Below are 15,563 nucleotides of genomic sequence, written 5' to 3'. Positions count from 1 at the left end.
CTGTAGGGTTTCTGTGCTATTTAAAACAGTTTTGTCATCAGCCTGGAAGGCTTCAAGACAGCAATAAGAAAAGAGTAGGAGTCCTAAGGCACAACTGCTTGTGATTCACCTAGATATGTGAGAAGCTGCATAAGGGTGAGGTTCCATTAGGAAGAAAAGCCAATAGTATGCTAGCTGTGAATAAATACTCTTGTGAAATTAGCGACATTTTATTTTTGTTTCCAATATACATTTAACAACATGTAATTCACTTACAAAATTAAATACTAGATGAGAATAGAAAAGGAACATGATATGATTCTTTACATACGAATACGACACATAATTTAACTGGAAAAACAAATAATATACATGTATTTATAGAAAGAATCAATGAGATAAACTTTGTGGTAGTGATTAACAATAGAATTTTAGATAAAGGGTACATTATTTTTCAAGGTGTGCTTCAAAAAGGAACTGGGATTTTACCTAGTTCTTAAATAATTATAGTTGCCAAAAGAATGAAAATAATCTTCCAAAGATAGATAATTGATTATGTAAATTTTGGTGCATCTATTAATACAACCATCAGAAATTAATGTTATTGTAAATGTATTTGCTGGCTTGAATGATGTTCCAATGTATACTTCATTGAATAAAAAGCAGGCTAGGTAACAGGCTAGTTCTATTTGGAAATTATTTCAAAAGTCTTAATTAGGAACTTTTGTTCCACAAACCACTCCTCACCTCGTGGCTTTGTTAATTGACCCATCTCCTCATCTCCTATAATCGCTTGTCTTGAGTGATTTGATCCTAGTCATAACCTTCATTCAAGCTAGGGAACCAATGAAGACAGAGAAAGGAAAAAGGAATTCTAGGCAAGAGAAAGTGCATACAATGGTGTGAAGATGGAATTATGACACAATTTTACACATTTCCTCAGGATTATATTTGCTTAGATTTCTGGAATCAAAATTGTGGAGATGGAGAAGATGGCATGGTTTTGGTCTCCTGTTTTTATATGTAAAGAATTCCAAATGAGATTAAAACTGCCTCTCAGTATCCTGTTTAGATTGTGGAATATGAATTTTAGAGCTAAAAAAGCTGAGACAATTGTGGCCCCTTATTTTTATAGATGGAGAACTATGGATGGGTTATATCGGAGCCCCTGAAAATATGAATCTGGTTCAGCAGGGCTGGGGTACATTCTAAGTGTTTGCATTTTAAGAAGCTTCCAGGTGAAGCTGATGCTGCTACACCTCAGACCTCTCACTAGGTACCAAGACTTTAGAGCAATTGTTCTCAAACTTGGCTGCATATTGCAATCACCTGTGTAGCTTTTAAAACATCCTATGCCCAAGCCATACCCTATACCAATTTATTAATCTGGGAGTAGGTCCCAGCCATCAGTAGTTGTTACAGTTTCCCAGGTGATTTCAATGGGCAGTCAAATTTACTAGCCCCTAATTGCTTCAATGTATTATAGACCAGCAAAATAATTCTTCCTTATATTGAATTTTGACACAAAAAAATATTACCCTCTCCTAACAAAGGTTATAAAGATAATAGTATATGAAAGTTTTGAACCATCACTATAATTTAATGATAATTTTGTATCTGAAAAAAGTTACAAAATTAAAAAAAATTTAAAGCTAAAAATGAAAAGTTTACTATAATACAGATAACTCATTCAGAAGCATTATTGCTGGGTATTACTGCATAACAGATGTTATAAAACCTATATATAACAGAGCCAAAGAATCTCCATAACATTAAGCTCTAATTTCTAATTAAAATACAAAATAACATAATATATGTAATAAGAATATGCAATAAAGACATGCATATGACTCAGCTAGGGTTTTGCTTGCCTCCTTGACCCAATAGTCTTGGATCAATGTCAGCTTCAGAATATCTAGTCTTTAAGACTTTGCACCTGTGTTTCATAATGTTCAAGTTGATAGGGTTTAAGTTACCTTTATACATGTATTAATCAAGAGAATTGGAGAGAGAAATGGTGGGTTGCTGAAGAACCTACTAGAGGCATTCTGAGAGGTAAATTCAGCAAACCATGAATCAGGTGTTACCCCAGGTATCTATCCCTGAGGACAGATCTCTATTTGGTGAACTATTTTATTTATTAAACAGTTATTATTTATTTCTCTATATGTTAGCTATGGGAAATTGAGAAATTGAGTCTCTCTGAGAGAACATAATCATAAGGAATTGAGAAAGTATACGTTGAGATTACCCTACCCCAAGGATTTGTCATAGAATTACCTGCAGATACCTATGGTTCTTTAAAAGTATGGAGTGAAATGCTGTATCAACCAAAAAATCTTATTATTGCCGCATCCTCTATTTAGAGTTATTTTGGTAAATTCTGGGTTTAGTTTCCTGCCACTTCATTTATAGTAAGTAAAATACCATTCCACATCAATATGTCTTAGTCATTTTTTATTCCTCTCTAGACAATACACTCATGTTTTCTTGCATTATAGGGGTGGGTGGAAATAAGAGGGAAAATACATAACAAATAACATTCTGCTTTAATGTTCTCTTACCTTGTAATGCTTCATTATTAATTTAAAATTAGTGCTTTCCATTGACAAGAATTTTCCATACAAAGAAGTTCTCTCTGGCAGTAGAATCTTACCAGGTTTCTAAATAAACTTGATATATTAATGCAATACAGGGCTTTTGAACACGCGAGCCATAGAACTAATTCACGAACAACTTTCTAGTGTGTGAATCATCAGCAACTGTGAAGTCAATATAAAAGATTATGATAGGCAATTTTGAGCTGATGTATACAGTACTCGAATAGAAAATATCAGAGTGCATCACTTCAAGTATGAGTATTATTTTAAGCAACTTCTGTTTTGGTTGTAGATTTATATATGAACACACATGCTATGAGCTGTCATTAAAAAAATGACTTGGTGTGATGGTGATGCAGAACAGCACACTTAGGCAAACACAATTGCTTTAGCCCCTCTGCAATTCTCACCTATTCTGAGTTTCAAGCCTGCTGCAGAGTCTCATAAATCTCACTGCAGCAGATCCAAGAATTTTCATAACTTCTTTTCAGAGCCCTTCCAAAGCCTGGATAATGCAGAGAATCTCCTGTCATGGACAGGAAAAAATATAGCTTAGCTTGTTTTTATTTTTACTTTTTACAAATCTACGCATTTAACAAAATGGCACTTGTACCTCATAAATTTATACAAAAAAATGCTTGTTTTTAAAGGGGCTACAGTTGCCGGTTCAGTTATCTAAGTGGCAATTAATTTAGGAAAAAGTAAAGTAGGTTTTTTTCCCAGAATATCTACCTTCACTTAGAAAGAACTGGTTCAGTGGAACCCATGCCATAGAAAAGCATGTCAAAGCATATATTCATTTATAATTGGTAGCAATATTTTAATCTGAAAGAGGACAGCAGATGATCACCCAGAATTGTTAAAGTATTAACTCAGAATATTATCTCCAAATATGTCTTTGAAATGTGGAGCATTAACTGGATATTCAATACATTATGTGGTGGTAACTGTAGCTCTAAGACTTGCCTGAGACTGGTAATATCTTTAGGTTCACAGAAAATAGATCATTTGCTAACTCAGTGGAAGAGAACTAACTGTCCATTGGATTGTCTTTTTTATATAATTAAATAATTTAAACATGCAGAAAAATATAGACAATAATATGAAGAACACCCTGTAGCTTTGTCAGATCTTAACACTTTGCTTCAGATCTTTTTTTCTTAAGAAATAAAACATTATAGATCTAATTGAATTTCTCTATTTCGCTCTGTGATTCTACACCTTGAAAATTAACCATTATTTTAATTAAATTTCTTGACAATCATTCCTGTGTTCTTCATCCTTTCACTATGTGTATTTGTTTTCATGACTAACATATATTTTGTACAATTTTGTAAATTTTATGTAAATTATATCATACTTTTTCCTTCAACTTATTATTTTTTATCCATATAAATTCTTTATATCTGTATATGTATATATGTAGATCTAGGTCATCATTTTAAATGTTCTATAGGATTATTTTGGTTGATTACACAGAATATGTATCTGTTCTACTAATAAATACTAGTGTTGTTTTTCAATTTTTTATCATTGCAAGTAATGCTACAATGAACAATCTTGCATATGAAACCCTATGCATATGTTAATAATTTCTCAGGAGATACAATTACCTTGAAAACCCTGGTTAGACTTATTCCTCTTTATCTTATGAGTTTGTTAACATCAAAAGTCTTATTTAAAAATTATATTTTTAAATTATTTGTGGCTGCTCCTTTCCTTGATACCTATGGGATGGAGCTATGTATCAGTGAAATTTCTGTTCTAAACAGATACGTACATATTCTACAGTGCTAGATATTTTCAAATTTCTATCCAAAATGTTTGCACTGATTAACAATTTCACTAGCAGTATTGTGACATTGTTCAACATCTCTTCTATGTTAAGAATTGTAAAGCTATTTATTTTTGCCAATCTGACAGCTGTTAAGAATCTCACTCTCTAAATAATATTTTAATTACAAACATAGTTGAGCATCTTCTGTTTATTAAGTTTGATTTTTCTTAGTGAATTTCCATTTAATGGGCTTCATTTATTTCTATTAGTTGTTATCTTCTTATTGAAGTTTGAAAATGTTTTCTTTTTCACTATACCTATTCTAAATAGTAACTATTTGTCAGTTTTTCACATTTGCAAATGTGTACTTAATTAGTGGCTTGTCTTTTATACGATATTTTATGTGAGCATATAATTAAATTTTATAATAAATCTTGGTATGTATTAGAGCTGGCCACTAATTTTCTTTAAATGATTTTTGTTCTACTTCCTATATTTGTCCTCTGGTATTTAAGATCAGTATGTCATTTTTCCATGAAAAACTCTAGAAAATTGAAATAAAATTATAAATTAATTTGGCAAAAAAAAGATACTTTCTTTGGATCTGTTTACATCTTTCAAAAAATATTGTATTTTATAAAACTTTTGACAATCTTTGTTACATTTATTCCTATTTATCTTAAGGTTTTTTTTAACATCAAAAATCTTATTTAAAAATTATGTTTTTAAATCATTGGTGACTGCCCCTTTCTTTGATACTTGTGGGATGGAACCAAATGTTATATAATGTATCATGGCTCTACAGAGAAGGAAGACTTTTAGCAAGTGAGGAATTACTACTCTCTGAAAAGAAACTTAGGAAAAGATAAAATCAACACTGAGGAGATTTTATAAGAAAGCTTTTTGAGATATTTTTCCAGTATATGAATTTTGCAAAGCATGAAGTTTTAGGGACCTGTTCCATTTGCATTTTAAACCACCTGAGAAGAAAATCAGAAGCTGTGAAGAAATCAATGTAAAAGAAAAAAAATGGGCAAGAGTATTTTTTCTGGGATGAAAAGTAATAGATGGTAGGGAAAAATGTAGTCATGTAAATTCATTTCAAATTAGTAACAAACACATCATCATTAAGTAAATACACTAAATTAGGGATTGATGTATACATAAGATATTATAAAAACTTCTAGTGATTAAATTGGAGATTTGGCATGTAAATTGGCTGTAAAATTATAGATTTTTCCACTCCATTTTTTTGCTAATACAACCCACAAGTACAGATTTTCACATCTCTTGCCAATAATAATTTTAGCATATTCTCAAGCTAATTTTATGAACTGATGCTTCAGTTTGAATCAAATAATATAAAATAAAACATCCAGTTTGAATCTTTCAAATTTTTTTTACCTGAGTAACCAAAAAAAGATTTTTTCAAAATTATACTATTATTATTCACATTTACAATGTTTCTTCAAAGATTCTATATTTCCCCAGATGTGAAGTTTGAAAAGATATGCCTGCAAACATACTGTGGTTGGAGGCTGTGAGTACAAAACAGGAAGGAAAGAAGAAGGGAGAGAAAAAAGGAAAAAAACTAAACAACAAGGTTGATACCAGGATGAGAATTTGGCCTTCTTCATCCTAGAATCACTCCCCAGACAAGGAATTACCTCTGGCCTGAGTATACAAGGAGCATAGATAGAGAAGACAGGACATTCTTACAGAGTCAAAGAAATCTTTTGGCCTCAGGATGCAACCTAACACTGCGAAGCATACGCAATGTGCTATCCTGAGTCCAGCTTTAAGGAATAAGCATTTAGGAATGGTAAGCCCTTCTCCACTTTTCGATGACCTTTATAATCCCCTCTCAGCCCATTTCTATTACCATAACAACACATATTCTGAAATCGTAGAGGACCCTGTAATTATAGATGAAAAAGGTAAGCCTGTGGACCTAGTTTTTTCTCCCAATTAGAAACACCTTGATGTGAAAGATTATTAAGCAATCTTATTCATTCATTTATGTAACAAGTGCAAACTAAGAGCCACTCTTCTAGGTGCTCCAGAAACAGGCGGCCTGTATAGGAAAGTTCTTCTTCATGAAAATGTTATTTAAGTCATTGAGAGTAACAGAGTAACAAAACAGTAGCAACAAAATAAGACCATTGCAAATAGTGATAAGGGTTATGAGAAAAATAAAGTGAGAGGATAGAGAGTTAGGAAGTGATGAAAAGCCATGCGAGGATTTTACACATTGCTTAATATCATCAATATCATCTAATTACATAAGAGAAAATATTACTCTTGCTGTTACGCAGAGAATAGATGATGGTGTGTAAAAATGAAAGCAGAAACACCAGATGGGAGGCTGTCCTAGTAGTGGCAGGAGAGGCTTGAAGGTGGCTGTCACCTGGGTGGTAGCAGTGGAGGTGAAGAGATTTGCTTGAGCTTGGTAGATCTTTGAAAGTAAGGATTGTGGGACATACTGATAGACTGCAGATGAAGGAAAGAGAGGATGGGTCTGTGTGTAACTAAAGACATGTTTATAAAAATATAAATAAAATAAGTATCAATGCTGTTAACTGAAATAGAGGTGCTATGGCAAGAACAGTTTTGACAGTGTGATCAAAAGTTCTACTTAGGCTATGTTAATTAAAAGATAATAAATTGGTTGGTATTAAGTACATAAGTCAAACACCCAGGAAGGAGCTCATATGTGATATTCAGAGCCATAGCCTAAATGAGATTATTCTGCAGAGAGGACAGAGCAGGGCAAAGGTCTGAGTCCTACACATTGTTGTATTTAGAGGCCTGGGAGAGAAATTTCCATAAAGAGACTGAGAAGAAGCAGCCACTGAAGGTCTTTTAAAAGCCAACTGAAGATAAAGTTTCTGAGAGAAGAAAATTATCAACTATGTCATGTCCTACTCCAGAGAGAAGTGAAAAAAAGCCACAAAATAACTTGTGATATACACAACACCATCCATTAATGCTAGAAATGTGCCCCCATGGATCTAGGTACTCCCAATTCTTTGTGCCGTGAAAATAATGTAGATATATTGGTTTCTCATGAAACTCAGTATCAATAGGTATTATTTATAGAGCAAATGCCTGGGAAGATAAAGAATTAGAATTCTGATTCATTATGTACCCCAAATGTATAAAGCCACAAAATATCTAAAAACAGATGGGAATGCAGACTGATTGAGACAATGCAAGATGTTAATGAGTGGAGAGGAACAAGAGCTATCCAGATAAAACGTAGAACAGGTCTATGTAAAATTTCAATTCACTGCTTTTTTGCTCGTTTTCCAATGTAGTGAACCTCGGTTTCATTTGCTGTATACCCTTTCCCTATTTTAAGCATCTCCAGAGTTTGTGTCAGATAAATAAGACTGAGTTAAGATGCACAAATATTGGGAAAGGCATGACTAGAAGCTATAGGACAAATTATGAACAAGTTCATGTGAAATACAAAGGATAGAATAGCAGATGCATCAAAAAAGAAGTAACAGATTAGGCAAAGAACTCAAAAACTCAAAAAGTGGGAGAACACAAGCATCAAGAGGCAGATGATAAAAAGCAAACAAGGCTTGAAAGCTGAAGTAGTTGGCTGCATTATCTCCAGACACTTTTTTTTTTTTTGAAACAGAGTCTCGCTCTGTCGCCAGGCTGGAGTGCAGTGGTGCAATCTCGGCTCACTGCAAGCTCTGCCTCCTGGGTTCACACCATTCTCCTGCCTCAGCCTCCCGAGTAGCTGGGACTACAGGCACCTGCCAACACGCCCAGCTAATTTTTTGTATTTTTAGTAGAGACAAGGTTTCACCGTGTTAGCCAGGATGGTCTCGATTTCCTGACCTCGTAATCTGCCCACCTCAGCCTCCCAGAGTTCTGGGATTACAGGCATGAGCCACTGCGCCCAGCCCATCTCCAGCCACTTTTACACCATTCCTATCTGGCTAAGTATCAGTTTCTGACTTGAGTCATCTTGGAAGCTGAAAATGTGACCTGGAAAGATGAGAATTATTCATACATTCTTACAGAACAAACTTTTGACAATAACAGAAATCTGAAAAATAAGCATGACCTCTATCTACCCATGACACCTGGCTGCCTATAAGAAATTATCTTCCTCGTGATCATTATCTACAAGATGCAAATGGAAATTACTTTTGTAGGAATATAATGGATGTTTAGTTGAAATATTATTCTAACAATACTGTTTTTCTAAAAATGCTATTAAGGTTTTATATTTCTCTAAGAAATAAATTATTATAAATATTGTTTAGCTTGTAATTTTCAATTTGTTTTGTAAAAAGCGTATTTGGAAGTTAGCATGATGTGGGCTTTAGTTAGGATTGCAATTTTAAAATATTTTTAAAGTAGATGATTTAATCTATACTTACTAATTTGACTAATGTTTATTCCCTTTTTACTTTCATCTGATGTTTACAAAGGTCTGTGCTGTTGTTCTAATGGCATCTTTTATAATTGTCCATTTATATACTTTTTTACATCTTTGAAATTTATTGACCCTTGCTTTAAGTTCAACATACGATCAGTTCTTCCAAATAAATATTTCTTATGTACAAGAAAAAATATCATTCTTCAGTTGTCAGGTACAATGTTTTACATATTTCTTTATATTAAACTTGCTTTATTCAAATACTCTGTGGCATTATTAATTTTGAATCTCCTTATTCTACCACAGTGAGAAGCAAGTTAAAATTAGCCACTAAGATAATGATTTTGTTTCTCCTCAAATTCCTTCCCTTCCTTTTTATGCTTTATATATTTTGAGCCTATATTTTTAGACACCTAAAATGTTTAACTATGTCTTCCTCATAAAAATCATGAAAGTATGACCTTCTAATTCTAGTAATGGTTTTTGCCTTAATTTTTTTGTCAAATATTATTATAGCTACCTCAGCTTTCTTGATATATAGCTACTATATGCACAATTATGTCTTTTTTTCTCCATTTACTTTCAAACTTTCCTTGTGTTTCAAAATATGCTCATTGTAAAGGGGATATAGTTGAATATATTTGTTTATGTCTGTGTTTTATTTTATCCATAATGCTAAGCTTTGTCCCTGAACTACAACATTGAGTTTATTTATACTTGGCCTGCTCCCAACAACATATATCAAAATAATCACATTGTACACACTAAATATATATAATTTTTATTTGTCAATCATACCTTCATAAAATGTAAAAAGACATGGGGCAAATTTAATACACATAATTTTCACTTCTGTTACAGTCTTTTCCATTTACTCTATTGAAAATGTATTTTAAAATATGTAAACCATGACAGAAGAGGGAAGTTTTTTTACAGAAACTGTGGACAGAATGGAGAGAAAGTCCACTCATTTGTACACTTTGCAGTTTTATTTAGCTCTCTATGAGGTTAACCCCAATTTTCTTGTCTATCCACTTTTGTTTAATTGTTAGAACCAAGCCCCTGTTCTTTCTTTTATTTAATGCCATGGTTCTCAAACTTTAGCAGGCTTCAGAGTCGCTTGAAGGATATGTTAAAATTCAGATTGCTGCCATCTCTCTTCACATTTCTGATACAGTAGATCTGGGTTGGGTACAAGAATTTACATTTCTCACAAATTTTTATATGATGCTGATTCTACTCCTCTGAATCACCAATGAGAACCACTGAGTGAACAGTAATTGATTGGCATCATTGTTATGTACATAAGTAAAATTGACATATATCAAATTAAAGTCAAGATAGATTTTTTATTCCATCACTCTGTGTCATTGAATTAAAATCATGGGTGCAGAAGCTGTGCGTGATGGCTCATGCCTGTAATCCCAGCACTTTGGGAGGCTGAGGCGGGCTGAGCACCTGAGGTGGGGAGTTCGAGACCAGCCTGACCAACATGGAGAAACCCCATCTCTACTAAAAATAGAAAAGTTAGCCTGGTGTGGTGGTGCATGCCTGTAATCCCAGCTACTCAGGAGGCCGAGGCAGGAGAATCGCTTGAACCCGGGAGGCAGAGGTTGCTGTGAGCCGAGATCGCACCATTGCACTCCAGCATGGGCGACAGAGCTAGACTCCATCTCAAAAAAAAAAAAAAAACCAAAACAAAAACAAAAACAAACAAAAAAAAAAAAAACCATGGTGCAGAATGAAGTAGTCTTAGAGTGACTGTTCATCTAAAAATATGTTTTCCCATACCATTTTTTTTTTAAAAACCCTCAGAAATGCTTACAAAAAGTTTAATATACTCCACTTCATAGTAGGTACTCTTCTAGATACTGAAGGAAGGTAGAAGAATGTGGGATAAACAGGACACAGTCCACACTCTCAGAGGGCACAGAAGCCAAGGAATGAGAAAACAAAACTACGAAAATAAGTGTCATGAATACAGTGTGTGCCCTACACATAGTACTTAACATGCGTTTTGCTTACTCTGTCAAAAACAGGTCTAAGCACTTTACTTATGTTGTTATTTACTTCCTCACAATGATCCTGAGGTAGGTACCATTTTAATCTCCACTTTACAGATGAGAAGTTGCATACTTTGCCCAGATGGTAAGGGGCAGAGCTGGGACTTGTATCCAGGCAGCCTAGCTCCAGTGGCCACTTTGCTAGTCCCTGGACGACTGTGCCCCAGTACACTACAGTGAGCATGAGCTCGGGGTGTCATTGGTGTGCAAAAGAAAGAGGACAGTCAGAGGAAACTTTACAGGGCAGATTATCTTAAATTTAAAGGAAGGACTCTCAAGTTTTCCTGCCTAATTATATAAATTACTATTACAATGAATAACTTATAACAACAAGTTTGAAATAACCTCACTCTTTTCATTGTTTTTGCAGTCCTAGAAACATGGTAATTTTTGTTTCCTAGTATATGATTTCCTAAATATCAGCCATTTTGTCTCTATGGGTAAATACTGCCCTTTAGAAAGAAGCCCCATTTGGTTCACAGATTAATTCCCCGTCCCTAGAAGGATATCTAGTGCTCAATAAAAATTTATTATATTAATTACTTAGCTAATGGTAACCAGGTTAACCATAGACTAAAATAAAACCCTGATATCAATAGATACAAATTAGTAATATTTGAGCTCCCCAAATAAAATGATTCTTCTTCGTTGGACTAAGGCAGCAATTTAGATTGTCATGGTTTTGTTTTTCAGTTTATTTTGTTCTTCTTATTCATGGCATCTGCTATTAGCAGAATGAAAAATTGGCATATGTGCCTTTTGAATATGCTGCACTGAACTGTCTGTGCTCAAGTACCAAGGCACATATGTTTGTCTTCTCTGGGCCAACACACAAATTGTAGGTTTTTCAGGGTCAACAGTAATAAGCATCTATAATTATATCATAGAGTTAGGAAAAGAAACATAAATAGTATCTATTAGTAACTGATAACAGGAAATAGGCTGTCTAATAACCATTCATTTTAATTAGGAAAATGTATGCATGGGTTGGCCTCAATTAGAAACACACACACACACCTACACACACACAGAGGGGAGGTGGGGCGGAAGGGGCTTTTTAATTAATGTCTTGAATAAGTTATGACTTAGGAAACTCCCTCTTTTGCAGTTGTTATGCAGTAATGATCCTCAAACATCTGAAATTCTTTGAAATTCTTGAGAGGTTCAGAAACCACTGTACACCACACTCTATTATTAATCCACCCTAAAAACACCTCCCTCCCCTTTCTAAAAGGACTCATTTGCTTACTGGATTCTGCCATTACCAAATAGTTATTTTTTAAAATCGTAAGGTTTGAAAACTCACATTGCATTATTCTGAAAAGGAAAGAGACTTAGATGTAGAATTTGTTTTTATGCCTTCTTTGTGTAAGTTGTGGTTTGCCAAAGCCGCCACAGCATCTTCCTCACTGTATTGGTCAGGTTTCTCAAGAGAAACCAATAAAATGTGTGTGTATATGTGTGTTGAAAGATAGAGATAGGTTGATGGAAATATGTATTATCTATAATAAGTCTCTCTATAGCATGTATAAAAAATATGTATTGAATATATAGATTAAATTATTAAATATATACATAATATATATTAATAAATATATAAATAAATATAAAATATAAATATTGGCAGGTCTGAAATATGCAGGGCAGGTTGGCACTTAGGGGCTTCCCTAATCATTCTCATATTCCATTTTCATTTTGTCCCTATGATACGTATGATAGTGCTTCCGAAGGCATCTTAAGTTCTACCCACTCCTTTTACTGCCCGAAAGATTTCTTAGATTTACTTCCTTGTCTTTGTGCATTTTATTATCAAATCATTTAATATTTTAAAAGAATGACTCCAGTGCTCAAGACTAAAAGGAATTCCTTTTAAAATGCTGAAATAGTCCTTACTAATGAAGTAAAGTTTCCTTGCCCGACATGTTGATTTACTGCTTTGTGGCCCTAATTTCTTGAACGTCCATGTGAAACCCATATAAAGGCCAATAGCTACCTATCCTACCTGTAAGCCATGGCCCTATGCTAGAGTGCCCAACCATCTGATCCCAACCCAGCCCATCTGGTTTGTGCACTTTTACTGTTCAACTTTTCCTGATTCTTGGTTCTTGTCTTGTCAAGACACAGCAGAGACAAAGTTGGTAATTTTCAAAAGGAATTTTTTTGTTTAATGAATGTAGCGGAAAAGAATGCAAGCACATTTGTATAGAAATAAAATTTCTAGAGGCTTCTTATTTTAACCAGAGTTTAGCTACAGATTGGATGGATTGGATAAACAGGAAACTGTCCAGCTGTTTTTATTGCCTTAACATTGTCTGGGTTTTCTAGTGGAAAATGGAAAATAAACGTATTTAAATATTGTGAGATTTAATTTTATTTGATATCAATTCTAGAAACCTCTAACAAACGCTTCACATCTCCCTTTGCTTCCTAGAATTGCCTCCACACATGGACCCCAAGCTCCCAGGCTGTTTGTCTGTGGCCTTAAGCCCTGCTTTAACCTTGTTTTGCTCATTGCCTACTTCTCTCTGGCGATCCCTAACCCACAGCCCTAGATAAGAAGGCACTTCATAGTGTGTCCTCAAAGACTCTTTTGCTGAAGTCAGAGCATCTTGCACCACCTGCCACGTCTTTGTTCTGTTGCTCTTCTCTTGCTCAACCTGCCACTAGGTACCTAAAACCCCCACCTCTCCAGTTCCATTTGTTAACCACCATATTTTCTTCTTCCTTTTCCTCCTCTTCCTATCATTACTGCTGCTAATTTTAGGGTAGATTCCATCCACTAGGGTATTCAGAAAGCAATGAGTCCCTTCTGGGTTCGAGGCGACATGCTCCATTCATTTCTCATACTTCTTGTCAACTCATCATGCAGGTCCTTTGGATGACAGAATATCAACATTCTAGAATTTAATTTTTACAATTTTACAAAACTTTCAAATCTTAAGCATACAATTCAACAAAATAAAGAATTTCTATCAAAAAATTTAAAATGTACAGTCTTTCAAAGAAATTATCTGAGAACAACAGAGTAACTATTCATCTTCATCCTAAGTTTTTCTGGTTGTTTGTCTATGCCTGACAATAAGAATAAACAACAGAGAATCAAGGCTCTAGAACTGCTCTTTCTTTCTACTTGCAGGGTGGTTGTGGAAGTGGGTTCTAACCATTCCCAGTTTGGATTTTAACTGAGTGGGCCCAGAACACAGAGATAGCCCAGGAGAAGCTCTCATAAGTCATAGACTTGAATGGTCACAGTTGCCTCCCCCAGCTCCACAGCTTTTCTGGCCTCACCCCGAGGAGCAGTACACAGGGGCCATAGCTTCTCTGAGAGCCTCCCTGAGTGTATGGAGGAGCAAAGAAAATAAGGCACCGTAAGTCAGAAAATAACTGGCCATGCTGCAATGGGAAATCAATTTTGAACTCCCTCTCCAGAATTAAAAGGGGCCTCAAGATTGCTTTAAAATGCAGTTGATTCTCCTTATTTGCAGTAGTTATGTTCTGTAAAGTAATCGAATAAGTCAGTGCTGAACCTTTGCTCCTAGGAGAGTTATAGGATTAAGTTCCCGTGAGCTTCTGGTCACAATGTTTTGATCGACCAATTGATACATAACCTTGCTTTATGTGTGCTTCTGTTTAAAAATACCTTATTTAATATACACTGTTGATTCAAAGCGAACTCACCAACAACACTAACTCAGGCCTGAATGAATTTATCTAATACATGTATTTTCTCCATAAGGCATGCCACCGCTTTCAAGTGCTTAGAAATACTACACAGCACTTCAGCACTGTACTTGGGGGCCATTTTAAACAGCTAATTCACCAAAATAAACCACAAAAACTGTGACAGTTGTGGCACCAAATGGACTGCAAACAGGACATTTGTTTACGGTATGAGAGATGAAATAAGAAGGCATATGGTTGCCTTGTTTGACCCCAGCTGGGAATGTGTGCTTTGGGTGACTCAAATTTTTCATTGCTATACTATATCTGCAAATGACTGGGAAAGTGTCTTAAGGGGTTACAAACAAATTTTAGTGAGTAAATGAATTTGCATAAACAGAATTCCCAAATAGTGAGGACCAACAGTACTTATTTGCATGGAAGAATACATTGGACATAGGTTTAATAACTGATTGAGTAGATGTTATGGTCACCAATTGAATATTGAGAAAAATAAGATGCATACGTTCAAGCAACTTGTGCAAATGACACTATGACTAAATACTAGAATTAAATTAAATTGTATAGATTTAATCCATGCAATCTGGCTCCAAAGTCCTAATGCTTAAGTGCTACACTATATTGCTTCTCATGAGAAATAAATATTAAGTTTTAGAATTTTGGTATTTAAGTAATAAAAGGCATTATTTTGAAGTTTATTTAGCAAGAAGAAATTAAGACTCATTTGAATATTATGCAGATTAGGACCTAACCTATTCAACTAAAACATTTAAAAGAAAGAGTATCTTGTATGAAGTTTCTTGAGACAATTAACAAGAGAAATACCAAGTAGATGTAAATTCTAATATTTTCTCTTATTTAAGAGAATATTTTAGTAACAAGAATTCAATTACAACAGTTAATGAGGTAGATTCAATACTGAATTTAATAGTAAAGTATGTATCTACTTATGCATTTTCCACTGCAATATTTTATGTAATATGAGAGGTAACAACAAAACTGTAGCATAGGCTTTGATGGACTATTTCCTTTGTGCATTTTGTTTACATTATCAAGGTTTT

The 15,563-nt window shown here is 34.4% G+C and overlaps 1 protein-coding gene across 1 annotated transcript in view; it reads left to right on the top strand.

The window, feature by feature from the left end:
• Positions 1 to 15,563, top strand: part of BANK1 (B cell scaffold protein with ankyrin repeats 1) — a 286,830-nt gene that overhangs the window by 98,367 nt on the left and 172,900 nt on the right. The gene's annotated exons all lie outside the window — the stretch shown is intronic.

This window comes from Hylobates moloch, unplaced genomic scaffold (assembly GCF_009828535.3).
Source record: "Hylobates moloch isolate HMO894 unplaced genomic scaffold, HMol_V3 SCAFFOLD_2, whole genome shotgun sequence".
NCBI classification, from domain to species: domain Eukaryota; kingdom Metazoa; phylum Chordata; class Mammalia; order Primates; family Hylobatidae; genus Hylobates; species Hylobates moloch.
This window is presented reverse-complemented; position numbering and strand designations above follow the sequence as displayed.